A 27316-nucleotide genomic window follows, 5' to 3' on the forward strand; every position below is an offset into this window, starting at 1 on the left:
TCAAACAGCCCTCGTAAAAGTTACATTAAAACCAAATATAGTTTTTCGAAATAATAGAGTTTATTATAATATTATAAAGTATTCATTATCCATTAGCATTTCCAGGTTGTTTATCTTTAGTGAATATATCGAAGCTTCAATTAATCGCTATTCCGTTCCACTGTGTAGAGAGTATCGATATATAACATGATTAAAATCGACAAATCCACGTCCCTAAAAACGTGCAATAAACTCACACATACACATTTTAACGCACACATACACAGCTTGCCCACCACCAAAATGGCTACGGCTTGACGGATAAATTTTGTACTGAGAACCGAGAATGTTGGGGCCTTGATAATACCGCTAGAGAATTATGTCAACTCATACAAATGTCAAATGTTGTAACGGCGAGATAAAAGTTTCCGTTTAACTTGCCAACTTGTTTTAAGTGTAAAAACGTGTGAGAAAAACAAGTGAGTATACATTTTAGAGATTAAATATTGCTTTCTTTTAATAAAGTCGTATAAATAGTTGTATGAAATTATGTACGTTGTTTTCTAACCTCCAATGATTGTTTTTGTTTTGATTCCAGATTCAAATATTATTCTCATGACTCCACAATAGGATTTTGCAGCAAGCCATGAACAAAATAGTACCTATCTTTCTTGATAATTATTGCAAGATGCAGTCCAAGAAACTAAGATGACTACAAAAATAGGAAATCAAGACGTGATAGTAACCGGTACGTATTGTTTTTAATTTTAAACCATTATCTAAGCCAAGTTAATATATATTTGCAATTTTAACCTCACAAACGAATTCCCCTTAATGAATAAGCTCTATTTTATTTATATCCAGTCTTTCTGACACTCACGTTCTGAACAACGTACTATTGGTGCAACATACAACGTAAATGTTTATAAATTTGTTTTGATTTTCAGGTTTATGCAAACAGTACGATCAAAGTGAAAGCCAACCTGTGAGAAGCTCGAACTGATAATTAGTGATGTGTGCGCCTAGACTGTGCTTCAACTAGCATAGTACAAACAATAAAACAAATAATTATGTAAGTACATAATTTATAATAACCTTTTGTAAAGAAGTGATCTCTAAGTCAAGAAAACTTCATGATGTTATATGTTACAAAAGAAAACATCTATGTATATCTGAAAATACATGTGACAACAAAAGACAATTTATAAACTTGTGCCAAGACCAAGCTGTTAAAATCAATCGATATTTTGGTATGACAAAATGAACTTTAATGTCTATCTATCATGTTAAGCTCCGTTACCTTGTTCTTGTGTATTGTATGTTACCCCGTGCTTTAGAATTCCTACACAAAGCTCAGTTTAAACTATCTCTCTGGTCATGAGGCAATATAAAACACCTTAATCACTCATTTTATTAAATAATTTCAGATCAACAAAAGCTGGTAATACAATCATTCGCCGACACCTCAAGCTTCCAGCCTGAAAAGAAACATTTTGGAAGTCCTGATCTGCGCTATCGACATCGAGCCGACAACACCCTCTACCAACACGCCAACGACGTCGTGCCGACTACTCCTCTCCCTTTGCTCGAATGACATCCAGCTAACAACAACTTCTCGCGTCGATAAAACAGCTACAAAGAAACACCTGTTGCAGCGTGGCAGGAACACAGTCTGAAATAAATGGAGCAACCTAGAATGAATAGGTACACCTACAGAAGGATAAAGGAAATGTTGCGCTGCGCCTGCTCCTGAAAACCTGTACGTAGTCTCGTGACCGCTTTCCTTCTTCAAATCCATTGTAAATCTGCAGATAAGCGCCCATTGATGTAGAATCTGTGACACGAGACGGAACACGCCGCATCAGAAATGTAGATCAGTAAATAACCTTTTTCAAGAACTACTACCAATAACAACTATCACTTGATTGTAATCTGCTGTACTAAGGCCGTAGCTCCCGAGCGTCCTACATACTCGTTGAGATGATCTGACATAAGTAAACTACAAAAGTCAAGCTGAAATCACGATCAATCACAGGAAGATCTCGGAAACTAGTCTGCGATGTGAACTCGCGAAAACCCTCTAGTATGTAAACTAAAAAGGTATTGATCATTTTTGTTATACTTAAATATAAGTCAATCTATCAGAGTAAAATTACTAACTGTATATCCCCTATAAATATTTTCTATGACTTTATATCTGGGTTTTAGATTTTCGAATCTTAACCTTAGTCTTAAGTCATATATTAAGCTTGAAAAGGTTAAAATTTACAAAAGAAACAACAAGTCTAATATTGAAACCAATTAACTCAAGCAATATTTATATAATTTATTTTTCTGATTTCAGAAAGCATCGAGCAGCAAGGACTGCAAAATCAAAACTCGTTTGTTTCCCAGTATAGTCAGCAGAATCGATACCACCGCAAAATATCAAGTCTACAAGCTAATGAAGAAGAATTTTCTTTAAATTTACCCCATGTGTGTAATATATGTCTGAAATATGTTCCTGATCATTAATAAAAATTATATTTTGCGTTATTTCTACCCTATGTTATAATTTTGTGTGCTAGCCTTGATTACTACTGTTTTTACTTGATACTGACTGGTATTTTTCTATAGTAATCAAAGCCTTTTCCTTACTAACTTTTCCACCTTTTATATTATTCCCACATTTAGAAAGTTTCTGAATAACTGAATAGAAACTGAACTAAATGTAGCAAAAGTGATAACAATTACTGATTATCTGCCCACTAAATATAAAACTCAAGACTAGCTTACAAAATTATCATTACCCAATATGAAACGTGGTCCCCAATATATCCATCTGCTCATTGGTATGCTCATGAGTATCCCAAATACGACTGAACAGATTTTGATATGACTGACCTAAAAATGATTCTGTAGCAAAGTTTAGGCATAGTATAGGGAACATGCATGAAGCATAGAAGGCAGCACGGAAGCCCCTGCTCATTGGCACGAAGTGTAGGTAAATGTGAAGTTTAAGCACCCAATGTAACCCATAAAATGGCGAAGTCTACACCGTGCAAGAAAACATACGTAAACTTCAGAGGGCAGCACTAAAGCAACCTACTTGTTAGCACGAAATGTGAACTGCAGAGGGCAGCACTTGCTCTGGCGTGTAGTATTATTGCACAATTTATATTTCCGATGCAAGCCCCTATAGACTGGAGCAAATTCAAAGCAACTGCCAGCTCGCTAGACCGTATTGTAAAACAAGTTACGAAGTTGTAATTTTTTTCAAAATTCCCGCTTGTATGTAAACCGCATATAATGTTTGTACCTAAATAAATGAAAAACGCTTTAAGCAAGGAGTGATTAATTCCTTTAAGTTATCTAAACTGAAAATGCTAATACTTTCATCCGCAAGAAATGATTGAAATTAAACATGAATGAATTTTAACCTCAAAATTAGTTGTCATTTGTCAAAATCTTACCGCCAATCCGCCACCAATTGCTATTACTTAGAATAATGTATATAATGTGTTTTTTTATAAATAAAGTTTCCAACCAAGCCATATCGTACAATCGTGAGTGGAAAGCATTTATAATGACTAAATGGAATGCAGTGTTAGTTAAGTATTGTGAAAAGTGAGTAAAGTGAAGGATAAATTAATTATGTGTTTTCAGAGAAAGTTATCAACAAGTATGTACAAATACAATCAAATTTAACCCTTCCCCTTCCCAATAGCTTCAACAACACGCCTCTCATATTCCCTCCGTACACACGAACATCAACTGAAAGCTACAATGCATGAAACTAAGGCCCCAACAATACTAAAAGTTAACCTAATCATAACACCGAAAAGCCCCTTATCTTATGGTCAAAGGCACCAACTGAAACGACCTTACCCCCCCTCTATTTACCTAGACGATCACGGCCCAATATTCTAATGATTACCCCATATAAATTCAAGATTTTACTTAACCCTTTAATAAAAACATTTGAAAATTAACCTAGAATTTACCATTTACTTACCAATTTCCAAATACTTACCATAACTGAAGACCCTATAAACTTACTAAACCTATCCCTAGCAATTCCAGAGCTCCATGCATGTGTGGCTTATCTTACAAACTAAATTGGCCAGGCTTGTGATCGAGTGGTAGGAATCTACATTGCGATGAATAGTAACTCAGGTACTTTAAAGAGAGAGAGGCGTATTATTAAAGCAAACAACAGAATAAGATTTAAGACATTTATTAACTGAAAAGTTGATTTTAAATTTAATTTTAGTTGAAAAGTTTTGGTTTTGAGTTTATTTATTTTAACCCTAACCTTACCTGCCTATCAATTACCCTATCAAGTCTTTACCATGGGTTCGTAACTTACAGGACTGGCAGAAAGAACCCACAAGAAAACTGCCAGTAAGAATGACTGGAACGAAAATCTAAAGCTCAATAAATTAATCTGAGTTTGAAATCAAAAGCTAAAGCACATAGAAATCGCAATTGCTTCAAATCTGTGTGTCCCTATTTAATTTGAATATAAAATAAAATCATATAATTTGAATTTCTTTGACGAGTGGTCTTGTAGGAGTGAAGATACCATGATGACACAGACCCTGTAAATTATCTAAGCAGTAGTATTCTGATATGAAACCCCTAAACTTTTACATATACATGCTTTTATTTATAAATTCTTCCTATCAAACATAAACCAGAATAAAGCCCATATATAAATACATTACATTTTTTTTTATATTCAGTTCAAGATTCATTTCCTTTTATTTGGTATTGAACACAGAGTACAGATGAGGTTTTATTACATCTGTAAACTTTCGGAATCGCTCAGCTATCCGATGTCCACCAAATATGAAAACTGAACAGAATTTTGGCATACTTTTCTATACCTGGCCTTATTTTTTAGTCAAGGCTTCATTCTAATTTTATTCATATTTTATAAGTCACTCAATTCCTCTAGAGCAAAAACATTTTTTGCTTCTCAATAATTCAGTATCAAATCTCCTTGGAATCAGAGTTTCCTTGTATGAAAATAATAGCACATAATTTCATATTACCAAAGTTGAAGCTTATCTAGTTACTAGCTGTTGCCCGCGACTTCGTACGCGTGGATTTGTATATGGGTGGTTATATATATATTCTACATTAGCTTAGTTAGAACATTATGCAGCAAAATATTGCAGTAGGACGGTTAATCATTTGTTAATTATTAATATTATACAACGCATGAGACTTGTCATTCACAACCTACGAAGTTTCTAGCCCCCAACTGAATAAAATTGTTCTCGATATAATCCCTCTCAACCCCCTTAGAAGATTTACATGTCCTCTATTTAATAAAACCTACTACTTAACTACCTATTTACGAAGTTTGAAGTTCCTAGCTTTTAATAAAATTTTAACCCTATATAAACTTTCAACCCCTTTTTAACCATTTTAGGGGATGAATTTTTAAAAACGCTGAAACCACGTTTCTTGTTTTCTAATAATATGCCTCTGTACAAAGATTCAAGCCCCGCACTCAAAAAAATGTTTGAACCCCATACAAAATTTCAACCCCTTTTTAACCCTTTTAGGGGATAAATTTCACAAAACGCTGAATATACTTTTCCTATCTTCTAATAATATCCCCAAATACAAAGATTCAAGTCTCGCGCTCGAAAAAATGTTTGATATCCTTACAAACATTCAACCCCTTTTTCACCACCTTAGGGGATTAATTTTCAAAAACGCTGAAATTAATTTTCTTGTATTTAAATTTAATATCTTTTTGCAACGTGTCAAGTTCCTACCTTAAAATAAAATTTGCACCCCAAGACGAATTTTTATCCCCTTTTTAACTCCCTTAGGGGTTGAATTTCCAAAAATGTTGCAATTACTTTATTTTGTAATCGGCTATTATGCCTTTCTAAGAAGTTTCAAGGCATTTGTTATGGATTCAAAATTTCAACCCGTTTTTAACCCTGTTAGGGGATGAATTTTACAAAACGCTGAAATTACTTTTCCTGTCTTTTAATAATATCCCCAAATACAAAGATTCAAGTCCCGCGCTCGAAAAAATGTTTGATATCCATACAAACTTTCAACCCTTTTTTACCACCTTACGGGATGAATTTTCAAAGACGCAGAAATTAGTTTTCTTGTATTTTAATATTATATCTTTTTACGAACTTTCAAGTACCTAGCTTAAAATAAAATTTGAACCACATACAAACTTTCAACCTCTTTTTAACCCTGTTAGGGGATGAATTTTACAAAACGCTGAAATTACTTTTCCTGACTTTTAATAATATCCCCAAATACAAAGATTCAAGTCCCGCGCTCGAAAAAATGTTTGATATCCATACAAACTTTCAACCCTTTTTTTACCACCTTAGGGGATGAATTTTCAAAAACGCTGAAATTAGTTTTCTTGTATTTAAATTTAATATCTATTTGCAAAGTTTCAAGGTCCTAGCTTAAAATAAAATTTGCACCCCAGGACAAAGTTTCATCCCCTTTTTTACCCCTTAGGGGTTGAATTACCTAAAACGTCGCAATTCCTTTTTTTTTGTCATCGGCTATTATGTCTTTCTAAGAAGTTTCAAAGCATTTGTAATGGGTTCAAACTTTCAACCCCTTTTTAACCCTGTTAGGGGATGAATTTTCAAAAACGCTGAAATTACTTTTCCCGTCTTATAATAATATCCCCATATACAAAGTTTCAAGTCCAACACTCACAAAAATATTTGATCTCCATACAAACTTTCAACCCCTTTTTCACCACCTTGGGGGATGAATTTTCGAAAACGCAGAAATTAGTTTTCTTGTTTTTTAATGTAGTACATTTTTACAAAGTTTCAAATTCCTAGCTTAAAATAAAACTTGCACCCCATACAACTTTTCATCCCCTTTTTAACCCCCTTAGGGGTTGAATTTTTCAAAATCGCTTCTTATCTCTTGTACACTTTATAAATTCAACCTAGTGTGCAAATTTCAACTTTCTAGCTTTTGTAGTTTCGGCTCTGCGTTGATGAATCAGTCAGTCAGTCAGTCAGTCAGTCAGGACACTTGCATTTATATATATAGATTTCACTCTATTTTTAAGCAGATCATAAAAAACAATAAAAATTCGCATTGCCAACTGTAATCTAAAGTATGAATTAGTAATAAGTTTTTCAAATTAGCTGAAATCACAATTTTATGAATATATAAACACTCACCCGGAGACTCGAAGGATTCTTTGAAGCGGGATGCTCAGGACTCTCAACTACCTGCCCGTAGCTCAGCTGTAGAGTTTCGGAGAATGCCCGATTAGGCTCCGCAGCCTTTTATGGTGAATGCTCGCTTAGGGCTCCGCAGCCTTCTTCGGTGAAAGCCCTCCCAAGACTCCGTCGCCTTGGCTGCGTAGAGCTCCTCTGGTGGCTCCACTTCGGTCCTTGGGGCTCCTCTGGAGGCTTCACTTCGGTCTTCTACTTCTTCCTTTGGAGGTCTTCTCTATTCCGCTGCCGTAGGTTGAATGAATCTCCTTGAACTTTGGCTCTTCTATTTATACCCCTATATTTTCGTATATTTTTGTTTTGTTCGTATCAATCGTATCGATCGTCACAAACGTCGCCAAAACATCTTCGTACTCTTCTAACGTTCCGAATACGAATTTTTGACTATGGTGTGCAATCGAATTTGAACTTTATTATATATGAACTTAAGGTCCATTTTCCAATGACTCTATATACTGAAAATTTTCCTATGGAAAATGTTTTTCTTAAATTTTGAGTAAAATACTTGTTTTTAGATGTCCTTTTATGCAAAAACGGATGTATTTATTTTTTATCTACATATTCCAATAAATTTTACATCAGAAAACTCCTTAATTTAAAAATTATGAACAGAAATAACCTAACATTTTATTTGTAAGTTTCTTTGAGTTTCCCAAAGTTTTCACTGTTAAATAAGACTAAAACTATCTTTTAATAATATATTTTAATTTTCTATAGTAGTGACTTGCATCTAAATCATCAATTTTCCATGATTTTTCCTAGTTGAATTTGTCATATACAATTTTTTCCTAACAAATTATTTGCAAACCTTTCTCTACTTTTTCCTGACATTTCTACTATTAAATATGACAAAAACTATTTATTAGACATATGATCTAATCTCTACAACAATATTTTACTACATTTATCTCAATTGCAAGCAAGATCAGACTTTTCCTAGGTATAAACTTATGCATACAATCAAAAGATTTTCCTATGTAAATTTTAGCTTATACCTAATCATATTATACAGTTTCATTGCCTTACTTAAAAAATACATTCTACATAATTGATACATAATATGTTTCTCTAGTTCTATAGTTTTTCTACTAGAACGAATTCTCATTTTACAATTTATTTGCTTAACTCATACATGTATATTGAAAATAATTATTTTAATGGATCGATTAATTATTAAATTCCTATGTACTAGACACATATAATGACTAATTTTACATTGAAATTATGTACATGGATTCCCTAGTTTTATAGTAATTAACAAAATTAAGTTTTTATTTTATCAAGCGAACACTAATGCTTTCACTCTTAATCATAATTGATATTTACAATGCCTTATGTAAAATATACATCTTTCTATCAAATTATTTATGTTTCAGTCCATATAAAACATACAATCAAGCATATAATTAATTAGTTTTAATGATGACAGAGAACATTTTTATGACTAAATTTGTTTTCCCAACATCCCTATTCTATGTAAAAACATCTTTATATGTAAATAAATGCCCATAACTTTAATGAACGAGCACAGAGGTCATCTGTTCCGTTTCAACACGTCCGACGTACGAGCGGGATGTCGCCATAATACGCGCATAGCGTTGTCTCGCTCAAACTTCGGAGCGACGTGCAGTTCTGTACAGTTTTTTATTTGTAAAAGCAAACACATATTAATGTTAATAGTTAATGTAATGGCGGTTCCTGTCGACATGTATTTTAATCAGTGCAGTGTGCCTTAATTGAATTAAAATGATTGAATTACAGCCTGTTTTACAAACCCGTTTTAAAAGGGTACATTTAATGGTACTTAACTAGTTAATGAAATTGAAGTGTTCATGATTTATAAATACTTAATGATATGGTAATCTACATTTATATTTAACCTTAACTATCCTATAGGGTTTGCAATCTGGATCCGAAATGTATGAAATTATCCGGATCTGGATCCGGATCCGCGTATATTCCCATACATTTTGGATCCGTCGTGCAAACCCTATATCCTAGTTTACATTGGTAATTGATGCATTAATCCATTTGGTTTTACTACTGTACTAAAAAACCTCACAAACGTTTTAAGTTAAACGTGTTGAAAAATCTCATTGTCATGTCATACAGCATTTATAATCTAACATAAACAACACTTCAAACTTTTCAATCCAATTTTCCAATTCCAATTTCCAATTCAATTTGATTGGTTTTGTTTAGTCTGCAAGCATTATCGTTGTTTATTTAGCCATTTATCCAATAAGCACGATTTGTAGATTTGGCTTGTTTTATTTATCGACGTGCAAACTTGAACAGGGAGATTTTAAGTGCTTTTTTTGCTTCTATTTTGCTTTGTAATTAAACTTCTGATTTGATTTGATTTTTTACGGTAAATAAGAGCCACCAATTTTCACAGTGCATGTGTTGCTGTTAGTAGGTACGCCATACGCTAGACTTGTCAACCACTCTGTACTGTGTGTATCAATAGTAGTATTAGTAGTTGATGAAACAACGCGACAATAAGTACCTAGTTTATGCCAACTTGGAATACTCTTTCAAATACAGATTATTTCTAATTCAGAAGTAACTGTTCTTACCTAAGTCTTATTGTTCTTCATATACAGAAATTCCTCTTTTAGTAGGTCCTCTTATTTTTCGTGTAGAGGGATCAAACTTCTTAAAACATTTTTTTTGTTGCCATTTTTGTTTTGTTTTAGTAGGCAGAGTGACCACACGGGATTGTTACGCCAATTAGGATCCTAGCTAAATTGGTTGTTCCATACTGACGCTATGGAATGTCCAATTTAGGTAGAACCCTGAATGGCGTAACAATCGCGAAGCGGGATGGTACTTACCTACGCCATTATACTCGTACGCTAGACTTGTCACCCACTCTGTACTATTTCTGCACTCCAATTGACCGCACTTGTCTCGTCTGTAAAATCATTGTGTCCTTTACCGCCGAGGTCACGTTCGTCTCAATAAAATACGAATGTAACAAGATGTGTCTAAAGCGCGGGACGCACTGTCGTGTGTCGCTTCTTTTTTAATTTCGCTCGAAAGCTCGGTCTCCCAGATATTTATGTATCATAATTTGACATAGTTTAGAGAAAAAAATCAGTCCTTCAAAAATTTACATTTAAATAAATGACATTTCTGTTTTACAACGATATTAGCTAATATATATTCTATGAAGAGTTTTTCGGACGAAACAGTTCCAATTTTTTTTAATGCGTGTCATCCATGCGCAGGGGCCATGCTAATCTTCTCTCTATCGGTCCAATTTATTATATGTACTGCAGAAGCAATTAAGTACATCGAAAAAGTACAATACAATACAAATACTCTTTTTGCACACCTCAATAAAAGAAAACAATACAAAAATAAAACAGGAACACAAACAGAGGTAAAGAAAAATAAAATAAAGGAAAAGGTAAAAGTATTTGGATTTTGAGGTTCGAAACCCTTAAAATAAGCTAATCTGATCAGATAGGTTAGTGTGTCCCTCGCCTTAGCCTGAGGGTTATTGATTTTGTACTAGCTTTGATATTGCGTTGCCAGTTTTTCGGAAGCTTGTAGCTTCAATGTAATGCATGTTTGATGCCTTTCTGTTATGATGATTATTTTTATACGAATGTCTTTTATTGTACGAAATTCTTTTTCATTTTTATTATTTTGTTTATTCATCTTATTCTGTGTCTTTAACCTTTTATGATATTGCTTTCTCATTTCGAACAATACGTTTGAAATTTTTTTAGATACTTATTTATTTTTAACACTTGTTGTTTCACTTGTTATTTTGTTTGTCATCACAAATCCTTCAAAACGTATAAATTTAATTTAACATAATATTGTCTCCATTGACGTCTTAAGGATGTAAATACATTATATGTATGTATATTTACTTAGGTCTAGGTCATATCTTATTATTGCAACAAGTCTAAGTTACAGCTTCAGTTAGTTCTAATTTGAATCCTGAGATAACTTACTTAAAACTGGTATTAGTTTAAACCTGGACTGCAGTTAAAACTTTTCACTTCTGGTCACATCTTCATTTTGCAGAAAAACTCCAAGTAACATTTTCATTTAATTCAAATTTGAAACGAAATCCAATGGATATAAAGTTGACATTCCTTTAACTTGTTGAAACAGTTAATCCCTTTTATATCGTAGTCTTTCTAATCCCTTACGACTGTAGAAGACTTTAAAAAACCAGTGTAAGCGAGAACTCCAACCACGCATAATTATTACAGATCTAGACGTCCAGTTAAGCTGGTTCTATTGAGATATTCTTGAACTATGGGAATGTACGATAGGTCACATGTGAGCAACATTGACCTAACACGACATGTGACGTAATATCCACATTTGGCGTGGCATTGACAATGGATCTTCTTGTTAGTTACAGTTGCGTGTATGAACGTATGAAAAAAATACAAAAAAACCGGACAAGTGCGATTCGTACTCGCGCACCGAGATTTTCGTACTTTGTAGTATTTGTAGTTACAGCGGCAACATAAATACATCAGCTGTGAAAATTTCGTCTTGCTATCACGGTTGATGAGATACAGCCTGGTGACAGACAGACAGACAGACAGAGGTTAGTAATAGGGTCCCGTTATGACTCTTTGGGTACGGAGCCCTAAAAATGTATACTTCTGTATTCTCGCTTCAATAATCACACGGAACTAGCCGCAGCCGTACAATCGAAGATACGCTCTAATTTGAAAACGTCTGGCTTAAATGGGGCATTATCTATGAAAAGGAACCATTGTATTTATATCGGAGCATCGTTAATAATGGCGTACCACCATCGACAATAAGGTCCCTTTTCATAGATAACGTCACAAATTATATGAAACAGCATACTTAAACATTAACCTACCTTTTTGGTAGTTTTGCGGCTTCGTTGTTGCCGCCACTGTATCTGTAAAAATTGTATTGTAGTGTGCGCTATGCCTCACCCACACACAAGCATAGCCTTAACATATATGTACATATAAGTGCATGTACGTGTTATTTAATTCATTATATGCCTGCAGGGCCAGATCTAGGGTAGAGCGAGTGGAGCGGCGGCTCTAGGCGCCAAGTGGTATAAGGGGGGCGCCAAAATGGCAAATACTGTGAAAACAAACTGCCGTATTCGAACTTCAAGATATTCACAAGAGACGACACGTACTAGATCCATTCTAGATACGTTATAGTTTAGATTTCAACTAGGTCTCTTTTGCAGCGCAATTCGGGCAACCAATGTCACTTTTACGATAGATCGTGTAAGATATCTATTAGATGTGAATTAGATCTCTAAGTAATATCTTGTGGAAATCGTTCCAGAGTATCTCCAGAATCGCGGAAATGTCAAATTTGACAGGTTAGATTTTAAACATATCGTTATCGTATCTTGGCGATGTCTAAAAGATATCTAATAGATGTCTATTACAAAATCCGAATCGGGCCCAAACATCTTGAAACAACGGACGGGTAACTACGGAATCTAATACTGAGCGTGGAGCGCAAAAACTTAATCTCGCTCTAACCTGATCGAGCACTCGGGCCGGCGCTATGCCTGTACTCGAACCCACTTGTTTCGTTCAACGTCCGACACACACCCACACACACACACATCCTCACATGGCGATCCTGCCTGAATGAGTGACGTTCACCGCCGCATTACTGCCTCGATTAAGACGTTCATCCTGTTAATTTCGTCACTCATTAAATCAAGAAAATAGGCTACATGATTAATTTTCATTTATGGTATCAATCGATCGGGTTTGTTTTTAGGATCAAATGTCTATAAGACCCATTGCATTAAAGCAACACAAAAATCAGAAATTATAGTCAAAGTCCGACAGTCGAACTTCACTCGCGTAACGCCCCTCACAAAAGGATAAGTGAACGTGACGTCAAGGTCACTAAGATCCCATCTTGTAGTATGGGCAAAACAAGAAAATCGCAACAACTGCCGCCGCTGCAGTTGACATCCAAATATCACCTTAAGTGTAAGGCCTGAGTGGACGCTCGAGTTGGGCGTGCAGCGGGGCTGGTCGTGCGGCGTGCATGTTAAACAAATTCAGATTCAGATTACTTTATTCAGATTAATAATTCAGATTCAGATTAATAGTGCAAACGTATAGGAGCGGCCTTAGTGCACGCTGCTTAAATCACTTGTGAGCCCGACGCCACGCTGCACGCCCCGCCGAACGCTCCGCTTCGAGCGTCCACTCAGGCCTTACACTAAGAGGCAACAGGCGAAACCTCGTGTTTAGAGATTTTTATGGAGGCTTTTTCGCCTTGTCCTTATCGCACTAGTTTAAAGGGGCCCACTGGTTAACAGTCCGCCGGACGGTATCGGCCTGTCAGTGAGAACAAAAATTTTATAGTTCCGAACAACTGACAGGCCGATACCGTCCGGCGGACTGTTAATCAGTGGGCCCCTTTAGAAGCCGCTTCCATTAGCGAGACGGGTATATTTACCTAAAATATTTAAATCTCAGCTCCCGTATCCTCTTAGTGTAAGGCCTGAGTGGACGCTCTTGTTGGGCGTGCAGCGGGGCGGGGCGTGCGGCGTGCATGATAAACAAATGCGCACGTATAGGAGCGGCCTTAGTGCACGCTGCTCACATCACTTGGGAGCTCGACGCCACGCTGCACGCCCCGCCGAACGCTCCGCTTCGAGCGTCCACTCAGGCCTTACACTTAATGTATTCCATAAATAGAAAGCACCCGTGATAGGTAGGTATATATTTAAAAACAATATTAGCTTACCTTATACCTTAACTAACTCAAGGGGCCCAAATGCCCCGGGGCCTAAAGTGTATTTGGGGCATAATCTATGAAAAGGGACCTTATTGTCGATGGCGCTTACGCCGCACAGCATCGCGCGGCATTGTATTTATATCGGAGCATCATTAATAATGGTGTAAGCGCCATCGACAATAAGGTCCCTTTTCATAGATGACGTAACATTTGGTAATGCTAAAAGCGTTTCGGGAGCTCTTGACCGTTTTATCGGAATTCGGATGTTTGGCCAAAGTTACCACTGTTTGGAGAAACCTGACAATATTTATACAGTATAATGCACACAGTACACCAATCAATGAGGTACAATTTTATATTAACCATCTCTCTGATTAATTGTATCACTAAGTCACATGATTAATTTAAAGAGAATGGTTGTGTGTCAGCATTAAGCTTTTTTCAGAAAATATGGATGTAATGAATGCCGGGTGTAAATGAATTCGTGGATTTAAATTTAGTATTGAATAACGTAATAATGGTGAAGCCATCCAACCCATTTCTGGTATTCAATCTAATAAAGTAATGACATTGAAACGTCTTAGCTGCCACAACTTACGGAAATCACAAATTAATGTTCTAATCACCCAATTTTTTTTTGGTAATACCCATTTGAAGATAATTCTTATTGAATTATAGTATTTTCAAACAGCTTGGATACGGTGTCAGATGTCACCTCAATTCAATTTTATTGAGGTGTTTGAAAAATACTATAGTAATTCCTACGATTTAAATTGTGCTTAATCGCAAAAGTAGTCAGTCAAATAGCCTACGAAGCAACTAATCGAAAACGATTACGAGTATACGAAATATACGAAACTGGATGATTTTTTATACAGTCAACGTCTTCATTGATCAGCCTATACAGTAAGTTGAGTGTGAATAATATGACAGTCGTAAATAACTTTCATTTAATACTTTGTATACGAATTGATACTCCCGTTTGCATTTTATGACGTCTATTTTGTTGGTTTATAGTTTCAACACTATAAAACCTAATGCTCGGGTATATCTTCATCTGTTTATGCTGTAAATGGAATACATTCTATTACAATATATTTTACTTATTGATTACTTATCGTCTCATCTCGCATCTCGTTCGCACTTATTGTTGCATTATGTTGCACGTGAGATATGAAATAGGGCTCCCGATATCCGTGCTACACCGATCCGTGCGTCCGTGTTATTAATAGCCCCGGCGGAGGTGCTAAGCGTCCGAACTGCACGAACCTGTCAAAGTCCATGCCCGTGTAGTGCGATCGGCTCAGGATTTGCATTCGGCTCCGGTGCCGCGGTCCTCTGCAAGTAGGCTACGCGAATGTACTCATTAATTTTTCGTTCTTGAAACTGGTTTTCATGCCTCGCTCTTATAAATAACGCGTCCGATCGTCACTATAAGTCGAGAACGGGCCGGCCTCGTGTTTAATTAATATCCGTGGATCCGAACACACGAGTTACACGGGTACACGGACTTTAATTACACGGACCCTAATTACCCGTTCCGAACGGGCCACAAATCCGGTTTCGTGTAACACGAGAACGGGGCCCCGGTGGCGGGTGGGTACACGAAACCCGGACGCGGCCGCGAGCTTCAATATGAACGTCATAATCTCGGCAGTAATGCGGCGACGAAAATCACTCATTTTATCAAGGAAATTATAGATACAGGCACAGACAGCAGACAGACACACAGACAGACAGGCAGATAGAGTAGCGTCATCAACTCCGCAGTAATTTCGCTGCAGTAGGGATTGCAATCCGGTCCGGTGGATCCTGTAATCCTTCCGGATCCTGTACTTTTTTCAAGCTACCGGATCCGGTCTCGGATCCGGTAAAAGGACTTGTTGACGCCAGTCTTCGACGAAATATGTATCGTTCTAGCTTTAGTTGAGATTCCCGAGCACCGTAAGTAAGTACTGTATTATTTTACATTTAATTAATTGTGTTGTTACATTATAATCTAATATACATGTTGTTTCGTTTTATTTAGTACAAACCATTATAGTCCAGTTATGATCAGTGTTAACTGCATTTAAAATATAATGAAGAAATATTAAAAGACTTCATCCAGCAGTCAATTTACGTTTTGTCGAATTTAAAGTAAATAGAATATGTTATAATGTTATTATTATGCTACTAAATAAAGCGGGAAAATGTTTTGTGTGAATAAATGTATACTTGTATAGGTCTGGTATGCAGTATGCACGTTAATTGTTTTTGTTTGCTTAAACTAAAATGGTTGAATTGAAAGCACCTTTTTGTGAAGGATTGAGGCCAAAATCCGGCCGGATCCGGCCGGATTCAAAACCAGACCGGATTGCAATCCCTACGCTGCAGTCGCCATCCGATTGTAAAATGTCATTCTATGGAACTTGCTAACTATCATCATCATCATATCAGCCCTTTATCGCCCACTGCTGAGCATAGGCCTCTCTTCTAGTACGCCACTTGTCCCGGTCCTGAGCTAATCTCATCCAGAAGTGACCCGCAATCTTCCGGATGTCGTCCACCCAACGAACCAACGGACGCCAGGCTAACCATACATCAGACTAAGTAAATTCATCATTCAGATACAATTTCAATATGGCCGTTTGTTTTCATAGTTTACATAGTTGAAGGGTCTACGGAAAGTACATGTCTAGTCACACTAGTGACATTTTGAGTAATCGCGGTTTTAAAATTTGGAACAATGTCAAAACGTATGGTAATTCCGTGACCAGGTATTATTTAACTAAAAATAAAGTTGTGTTACATTTATTATACAGTGGTAGCAAAAGATATAACTAATAGTTCATTAAGAGCTCTTCATTTTGAGATAAAAATCTCATTTTCCGAAAAATGTGACTAGACATATTCTTTCCGTGGACCCTTCAGTTATAGTTAGGAAGTTCCATAGACTGACACTTTATCCTTTAATATGAATAGTCGACCCTGTATATACTATTATTCGTACTAAAACGTTTGAATTGACATAAAGCTTGCCTAAGCATGAATAAATCCCTCAGAACTCGCTATTGTTGCGGGGATCCTAGACCCCTTTGTGTGAAAAGCATTTCCTAGGTTATATGGCTGATTCTAGACTTGAGTGTGGAGTAAACGTCTATTCTAGATTTATCGGAGAAGCCGTAAGTATCAGACTTTAATGGATACAGAGATAGAGGAAATAGTACTTATACTAGAAAATATTGTGCAATGTACTATTATACTTAAAGAAAATTAGGATTCGATTATAATTATAGGTATATAATTGTACAGATCTTTGGCTTATTTATTGTTTAATTTTATTATTAGATACAAAAAATGTAAATTTTAATCAAACCTTGTGAAATTTGATTTTTCAACACCAAACGTCGCTGCGCAGTTGCGCCAACGTTGCGTCGACTAGCAGCCATATAGTTGAAGAGATGCCGACGCTCGGGAGACGTTAGTGTGGGGTGGCTCTTATATAAACACAATGCGAACTTGAATGTCAATGCGTGAATTATACTTACACGTTCGTGGCTTCGTGACTTCACGTGTGCTTAGTGTTGTCAAGGTAACATTTATCTTATAATCCTTATAAATTTTAAAACGCATGTTAAGGTGTGTCCTTATGTAAGCGTTGCAAACAACGTTCGTGCAACCATAGAACAACTAAAAGGATTATAACGTATGGGCATCTTGAATATATTAGGCCACTTTGGCAATGACCTGATCTTTACAGTTTTCTTAGTGTCAGTGTGACATTTTGCAAATTAGCCCAGAAATCAAACTGCATGACAAAATGCATGATATTGCCTTGTGTAACATATAATGTCATGTCGAAATCCCATACAAAATGAAACTTAACGCAAACGCGTACGTCAAGTCACGCTATCGAATGAAATTTACACTAGGAGTACAAATCTGAAGAGATCTGAAGTGAACACGTTAGCATTCTCTTGTAAATAAAGTTGTCCTCACGCCGCGTAGCTAAGATACCAATCGCTTACGCTTCGTAGCGATCGAAACGCAACTGTCACTGTCGCACTAATATGGAATATTGATAGTGCGTGTTGGTTCTCGAAGCGATAGCGATTGTAATTTGTAACCTTGGCTAGTCCGGCAGATTAGGTATATTGAATACTCTTCTACTTAGCTACCTCTGCTACTTACGTTAAGTTATTACTTGTGGCACTGTCGTTTCAGTACGAACTTTGAACTCTAATTTGTGCGTGAAAACCACAACTCACGCTCGCTCAGATAGCGACGCAGCTTCAGATAAGCATCTGCCGCATAATGAGCTGCAACACTGAACACTGATGCATGCGGCAGATGTGCAAAAAACTGGCATTAACATAATCCGTGGATGAACGAAAACGAATTTAAAATTATAATTTGACTGATAAAACCTTTTGTTCGTTATTAATGCAGCGTATCCGCTAATTATAATAAATGGGAGATAATTATATGTTAAATCGGATATTTTGCTGCATTTTATAAATGCTGTTTGTTTTTATGATTTTGTTGAGTAAATCACTTGGCTTCACCTGTGCCGAAATAAATTTCAACGCTATTTTTATCACCTTATGAGTTGAATTTCCAAAAATCCTTTACTTAATGGAACTCCGTAATATTCAAATTTTATTTTTGAGATTCTTACTTCAATTGTTTAGAGGCTGTTGAAATTTTGTATTAGTTCTTATTACCTATACCTATTATGTATTTCTGAACGACTACTAGGTACATAATACTTATTCTTGGTTATAACGCAAATACTCATATTAAAAGTTATAGAACGAGCATCTACATAATTATTATTCTGCATAGTGTAATAATGTGTATAATTTACAACTTAATTAATTAATTTAAGAACGTCGGTATAAAGTCCATAGATATACATAGCGGCTTGACTGTTGATTACTGCAAATAGTAAATTGTAATAATGATATATTTTTGTTTATATTTACTTATAAAAATAACTTTTCTTTTACAGGTAAGTCAAGTTTTGGACGAGACAATGATTAGAGATCGGGCTTTTGACACGACGAAAGTTTACAAGTTACTCGTAAGGTGACGTTCGATTGGCAACTGCAACTGCATTACTGTCGCGACATTACTGCTGCAGCTGTGGACAAAATGAGTGACCCAGAGGCCGTGAGTTCAAGTCTCACCCAAGACAGTAATTGTTCCAATTTTAAATTTATTCTAAGGTAATAGCATCATTCGCAGATGTTTCTGCTTGTTAAAATTTTAAATGAGTGACGCTCGCCGCTGCAGGACTGCCGCGATGACATTTATTCCAGCACTCATTTTATCAAGGAAATTGACAGACAGCGACTCCGCAATAGTAATGCAGCTGCAGTTGATAACCGGGGTTTGGTTATAAAGTTTGACATAATACCGTAAAAGTATATAACTTTTCCCTTAAACATAACTTTGCCCACCACGCCACAGTTCAAGTTCAGTAAAAGCGAAATAACTTAAAAGTAGTTACAGATTCATTTTCTGAAGAAAGTGAAGAAAAGCATGTAGCAACATATATCCTTTTTTCTGTCATTAATACTGTAATGTCAGTAAGTATTAATTACCGATATTTATCGCATCGAAAAACCAACCACAACGTGTTCAAGACAAAACCACCATAACCAGTCTCGCAACAATCACTCAACATACCTCAATAGCGGTTTTTGAGACATGTCCATCAAAAATCATCGAAACTGGGTAAATACCGTAATTTCCTAATTACCTGGCGACGGATGCGCGGAGGAAACATGGCCAATTTTCAATAATTCCATCGTATCCATGGAGATTACCTCCTGTAGATTTAGCATTACGGGACGGATTACCCTTTAGGCAAACTGGAAACTTGCTTAGGGCTCGTTCGGCTTCGTGCGTTTTTATTAATATTCCATTATCAAGCCATGTGATGGACGATGGGAATGGGCGGGCAGTTGGTATTAATCTGCTTCTGCCTTCTGCATTGAGCATCTACGAGAACTAAGTAGTTCTTTTTATTTCCTCGTCTCATTGTCTTACTTTTATTAATTGTGGTCACGTTAGATAGCGTTATCCGGCTCTGAGCTATAAATGCTTTGATCGCTTGTTTTTATTAATTTATAATATAGAGTAATTCCATAGTTCAATTAGCGTTCACATACCGTTACTTATTATGAGAGCATCTTTTGATGAGCATGAGTCGCAAACACCCAAAATATAGATGGCCCATGACAACGTGTGACACTAACACGTTCATTCACCCATATACTCCATCTAGCGGAGGATCTGTGCATTCAAGCGGCGGTTACGCCAAGACTTTGCGTACATCCTAAGTTTCGGAAGGATCATTACGTGTGATTACATGCAATCATTTTTGATGGACATCGCATTTGACTAGTATAATGGGTATTAGGATTGCAATCGCCGGTGACGGTTGAGACCTTGGTGTGCGTGATGCAAACTTTTTGTCGCGGTGTAATGTTAGAATCTAATGAGGTGCATCTTTTGGTAGTTATAACTTATAACTTTGCCCAAGTCATTATTATCATTATTGTCAGAAAGATGATCACAGCTAATCATGGATTGCGCGCATCGTCCAAAGATCGAATCGATCGATCGATCGATCGTCAGAAGGCGAGATCTTCAAAAATCGAAATTTATTATCATCTCTGTCTTCTACTACAGCAAAATCGATAGAAGCAAATGGATGTTTTCCAATGTCCATGTTCCAGTATTAGCCTTAAAAATAACATCGACAGACCTGGGGCCCGTTTCTCCAAAGCTTGTAACTTGTAATACAAGTACAAGTCCCTTTCTGACAAAAGCTGTCAAAAAGTGATATCCGCTTGTATTACAAGTTACAAGCTTTTGAGAAACGGGGTCCTGCTAATGCTTAATTTCAAAATTAAGATTACTGCTTGTATTCTTACTCAAAAACTGAAGTAGGTATATCGTCACGTATCGTCTTCTCAAGATTAAAAATTCCGTCCACTTATTAATATTATAACTCATTCTGCGCAATGTGACTCTTTTGCTATCAATTGTAGTTTGTCAAGACATTACTTAAGTACTATTTTGCCAGTCCCATTTAATGCAACAAGTACAAAGTTAATGTTTTATTTATTTTGAAAGATATGATACTCGTTTGTGTTGAAAGATTTCCACCGGTGATATTAGAACGTCCATGTCCCGATCCCAAGATGTCTGGGTCTGGGACAAACAATACCCAGCGTTTTTTATGTATTTGGACCTTGACGATTTGAAATACTGATATGCTTATTGTTAGCGAATATACAGGGTGCTTCCTGTAACAGGAGCAATAAATTAAACTAAAGGCTGTACTCCTCAAACTGACCAACATTTGTTCAGCAACTTTTAAAAATTATGAATCCTTTAGACTTCCTCTTTTTCATACAAAATAAATATTGCCTTCAATGTACGCTGACATTAGTGTATTTGACGTAGCTTGTCACTCTTTAAACATAACAAAATTTGGAATACATTTCGTCTTAGAATAAACTTTAAAGTGTAATAAAAATCAAAACATGAGTTATTTTCAAAAGTTGCTGAACAAATGTTGGTCAGTTCAACCTGAGCAAAGCTTGTACTATGGCTGCTAGGCGATGGTATACATACTTATATATTTATAATATATAGTTATATAGTTATAATACATACATACCTACTTATACACAGCAAACAACCATGACTCAGGAACAAATATTTGTGTTCATCACACAAGTAAATGTCCTTACCGGGATTCGAACCCAGGACCATCGGCTTCACATGCAGGGTCACCCACTAGGCCAGACCGATCGTCAAAATACATCGGTTATTTAAAATACGTGAAGTAAAAATACCCAAATTGTACGAATAATACTTACGTTCGTCGCCCAATCCGAACATCAGGTTAAACTGGATTCGGAAGCTCTCGACCGTGAACAGAGTTGCGAAATATTTACATTATCAGTGAAAGTATTGATATTGAGATTATTACGTGTATGGAATAAGGGCTACTGGGGCTACGTGTGCGGTCTTAGAGCGTATTCAGACACCAAAAGCATGATTTGATTTTGATTGATAATAATTTGATTTCAAGTAATGCCAGAACGTAACATGTAACGTGTGCCCAGAAACAGTAACTTGCGTACAAGATGTTCATATGTGTCGTTTCCAAGCAAAAAGTTCCACTTTGTCGCTTGCCATAAGGACGCTTTGACAGGTTATTTGTATAAAGATACAAGCAAATCTCGTCCTTATGGCAGGCGACAAAATCGGGCCATTGACTAGACTTCGATAGATATATTTAGCTGAATTGCCTAACATAAACATTTTAGAGATTAGAAATGGATCTAGAAGTGCGTGGTCTCTTATTTTCTCTTGATTGTGTTTTATAATTCTTCTTCTTCGCATAAATGGTGTCTGATAAAATACGGGATAAGAGCGAGTAAAACCACAGACGGCCGTTAGCGAACTGACACATATTTAAACAAGTAACAGCGTGAGGACGCAGCCGCACGCACACGTATGCAACAGTGTCAAAGATTTTTTTTTGTTTAGCAAGACCCTTCGTCAGTTTTCTTGCGATTCTCAATTGTTAAAAAAAAAAACATATCGCGCAATATTTATATTTCGGTCTTATACATAATTTTTTGTAAGCGTTCAATTAACATTGAATCAGTATCATATTTTACATTTCTGAACATATTCTTGGCCGTGTTGAAGCGAATTGATATCATCTAGCACGCTAACTTATATCCATTACCGGTAATCTTATTACGGGTTTATTTTCCTTCGTTAATTTTATAACCAGTTCAGTAATTTCATATCTCATCATCATGTATTATATCTTCTTATTAGATTAAGTTGTCTTGTAATGAGTGCAGGTTTTTAACGATATTCTTCGCTTTATAGTAATTTGGTTTCCTTCTTAAGATATTTATTATCAAAGTAAGCCTTTTACTTGGTCTACGTGGAATAATGATTGATAAAAACTATCCTGTAGTATTTATGTCCTTCCCCGGACCTCAAACTCAATAGGTAGGTATCAAATTTTAACTAAATCCCTTCAGCAGTTTAAGCGTGAAGATGTCACAGACACACAGACAGAGTTACTATCGCATTTATAATAAATATATCTGGGAGACCGAGCAAAGCTCGGAGAACATATAAAAACTCGAAAATGCGCGTTTTTCTAAAGATAAGACCACAAGCTAGATAGATTTTTCGCCCCCGAAAACCCCCATGTAGCAAATTTCATCGAAATCGTTAGAATCGTTTCCGAGAACCCCGAAATATATGTACATATAAACATATAAATAAATAAATAGGTAAATAAACAAGAATTGCTCGTTTAAAGGTATTAGATAGATTATGTCAGGGAGACCGAGCTTTCCTTGGAAAACATATAAAAACTCATAAATGCGCGTTTTCCCAGAGATAAGACCTAGACATTTTTTGCCCCCGAAAACCCCCATATAGTAAATTTCATCGAAATCGTTAGAGCCGTTTCCGAGATCCCCGATAAATATAAATAAACAAGAATTGCTCGTTTAAAGGTATAAGATAAGATAGATAGATAGGTACTAGTGATTTTAAAGAAGTCGATATTTCCTTCGTTTATGTAGTCTTTTTTTTTAACATATTGTCATACAGGTACAATCCAAGTAAGATTTAATTTATATTGTGAAGACCTTACATAAATACATCTTACTCTAACAATAAGTAATATTACTATCCAGCTATGATTACCTATTTAATAACTCGTTTATTTTTACCACTTTTACATCCGTACCATAAACCAATATTTGAACTTTCTTACATTAAAGTACCTCTTAGGTACATCGTAAAACAATTCTAATTTCAAACTCACGCGATGCGCGCCTCTCTATACCAACATCAACATACTTAAACCAATCATTATTAAACCTTACATCATTGTCATAAGGTCCACTTGAGTAAATTTATGTGTAAATTCCAATGTTGCAATATCTATTCACGTAAATAAAGCATTAACAATGTATAGGCTTCGTACGTTCTTACGACGTTTCTCTTCTGCGTTACCTATCGTGACCAGGCTCTCATACAAATGGTTGCCCGGACTTGATTGGGGCGACCATAGTGTTGAAATGGCAGTGTCAATTGACGTGTTGATTATTTAATTAAGATCGTATTTGGACCTTTTGGTTTGGTATTGTAGTTGTATTGCATGTGAGGTAGATTAACAGATTCTGGGTGCTTGAGAAAATGTTATATTATAGGTATATGTATCTCAAACTCAAATTATGTATACAGCTAAGCTACCAAATCTCATCTAAATACATATGTTTAGCGTTTTAAGTGTGAAAAGATAACAGACAGACAGAGTTTCTTACGCATTTATAATATCGATAATAATTTTAATCGTTGTCGTTAGTGATGCCATTTTCAAGAAACAAATGTTGAAATATAGTTTGTAGCTTTCTAATAGACCCCGAAGGCTAATCCTATTGTCTATTGTTAAGAAAAACCGCTCGTGCCACGTGCCACAACCACCTGCATAAAAAATCGGTACTTCGGTTACTGAGTGCCGTCGAGTCGAACGCTACAGAACCAGTCTAAAATGTGTCATCGAGATGCGTAACAAAGGCGCGTTATCGGAGAGCGCACCTACACTGGTTTTTTGAGCGTTGGACTAGCCCGCGCTCAGGTGCCAAATAGAATAATTAGGACCCTTTTTTGCAGGTAAGTAGCACGTGCGGTTTTACTGAACAATAGACAATAGGATAAGCCTTCGGGGTCTACTAGAAAGCTACAAACTATACCAGAATGTTTATTTTAGTGTTAAAAGAGCCTATTCACATAAAGCTTATTTATTTTCTTTCTGACATGAATAAATAAAACAAACATGTAATTATCCTAACCAGACCTTCATCACGATCAGATTAAAATTAATTGTGATAAATACCCGTTACATTTGAAAGAGGGTACAAATCTTAATTTTCTAAATTAGTACTTTAATCACTTAATTTCACCTCTCCGGTTTCGTGATTGAACGTCAAGGCGGGGAGCGATTCCGATCCTAACGTTTTGTTATTTATTTTATTTTAATTTTGATTCAGTTAACAAGGACCATTATTACTAATATCTTGTAGACTGAGATACTAACACAATGTATAAAAACCGGCCAAGTGCGAGTCGGGCGAAGGGTTCCATACCATTACGCAAAAAACTGCAAAAAAATTATGGGATGGGATATTTATTTTATTCTGTTTTTAGTATTGGTTGTAATAGCGGCGACAGAAATACATCTGTGAAAATTTCAACTAACTAGCTATCACGGTTCAAAAGTTACAGCCTGGTGACAGACAGACAGACGGACAGATGGACGTACAGACAGACAGACAGTGGAGTCTAGTAATAGGGTCCCGTTTGTACCCTTTGGGTACGGAACCCTAAAATTTAGTAAATATTTACATAAAGGTTTTAGTTGTCATAGGAACCCGCCGCAACAATGCCGCTGCCGCTCCCATACAGTAACTACGCTTTTATTTTAAACGACCTGCTTAAATTACATGAAACTTGGCAAAGTTTTGTATGAAAAACTTTTACTCGCTCTAATTTCTTTGTATTACAATTTCGAGCAACGAAAACTATATAACGAAAATAACCTATAATATATTATTATCTCTCTCTTGCAGATGTTTGCCTCTTGCTCTTGCAGTACCGTCACTAAGTTGCGTTTCGTTATTCCATTAGCATCTCATTGGCCCTTTTTGTCCACGTCAACAGTCAACACGCCTAATACGACTTTCAATGGCTTCATTAAATTTACATGTCTTGTTTTGATATTCTGCACATTGCATTATCTGACTGTTGCAAAAGAATAAAAAGAAAACATTATTTATATCGTCGTATATATAAAAGTGAATGTGGTGAAGACCGTCTATTACTTAAGATCGTTTACGTATAAGCTCTTTCGTCGCTTATATTACTTACCTACTTAAATTACTTGCGTTTATATACATACGCTTCTGCTCTACCGAACCAAGGGGACCGGACAGGTGTACATACCTATAGGCCTAGCACATGATTGGCGCGACAGTATCTCGCGAAATAGACTACCTGTCTTTTTCTAACTATGTTAATAAAAGAAAGAGGGACGAGTAGTCTATCTCGCAGCGAGATACTGTCGCCCCAATCATGTGCTAGCCCGGCTGAGAGAAGCTTTTCCTTTTCTGACTGTGTCTGAGCGAAGTACGTAAACAAATACAAGAGTTCAAGAACTCAGCATAAGGCAAGCCCTGTAACGTTCTTCCTAGCCAAACACTTTTATATGCCGATCTTCCTCACATCGACCTTAAAATGTAACCGATAGAAGCAAGGCCTAATCAGATGAGCTCAAAATTACCATGAAACCCATACCTACCCATACCTAATCAGCTAAAAATAGTAACAATACTCTTATCTTGAAGTAATCAGTTTTATCAAGAGAAAAACTGTGATATACCTACTTACACCGCAATATAGTTTCGCAGTTTGTACAAACGTACAGTCACCTGCAATAATATGTTACATAACAACAAAGACCGCAAAAATATCTGACACACGCAGAGCCATAAGAGCGTGTCATATATTTTTGCGGCCTTCGAAATGTAACATATTATTGCAGGTGACTGTACGATTAATGTCGTAGATTTTATAGACATCGTATATTAGGCTAGAGAACAAAAGTGTAACTTATTTACAGGTCTATTCTATTAGGTATTCTAGAAACGAGAAGATTTAGCACGTTCCGTTTGCCCACGATTTATCGAGACACTTAATTCGGCGCTGTATTCTCTCTAAATATATAAGAGAATGCGTATTCACTTGGTGGATTAATATTTAATTTACACACACAAATATGTAGTAGAAATAGACAGTTTAAAGTTTTACACACCACTTTTTTTTTTATTGTTTTGTTATGTTAAACAACCCGGCAACCTTCAAGTCAAGGGTGAACAGGCACCTTCTGGGCAGGCTCGCTCCATCGTAGGCCACGTCTTCGCCTCGGCTAGTGTGTGGCCATGAGTAAGCCCATTAATTATAAAAAAAACTACCCAGAAAAAGTTTCAAGATTTTTATGTCCATTACTTTATACCAGTGTTCATAGGTTTTGTATGACGGTAGGAATTGAAGGACCAAAAGATACCTATACACAAAATTGGGACACTTTTTCTCCTTAGTATTACGTTCGAAAGAGTTCGTGATTCTGAATAATAGAAATAACATAAAAATTCCCAAATCTGAAAAAAGTGCAGTGTAAAAAAGTGTAGTTAGCTAGTTAGGTACTACTTTAGATAAAATGGCCCGTTTACTTTATAGCACTTAATTTAATTGGG

At 36.1% G+C, this 27316-nt stretch overlaps 1 protein-coding gene and 1 non-coding gene across 4 annotated transcripts in view; one reads left to right on the top strand and one right to left on the bottom strand.

Annotated features, from left to right (window-relative positions):
- Positions 1-27316, top strand: part of LOC134648323 (pseudouridylate synthase RPUSD2-like) — a 625507-nt gene that overhangs the window by 446445 nt on the left and 151746 nt on the right. The window lies entirely within an intron of this gene.
- LOC134648559 (U6 spliceosomal RNA) lies at positions 10406-10515 on the bottom strand. The gene has a single exon (XR_010096910.1). It is a non-coding gene; the product is annotated as a U6 spliceosomal RNA (small nuclear RNA).

This window comes from Cydia amplana, chromosome 5 (genome assembly GCF_948474715.1).
Source record: "Cydia amplana chromosome 5, ilCydAmpl1.1, whole genome shotgun sequence".
Lineage (NCBI taxonomy): Eukaryota > Metazoa > Arthropoda > Insecta > Lepidoptera > Tortricidae > Cydia > Cydia amplana.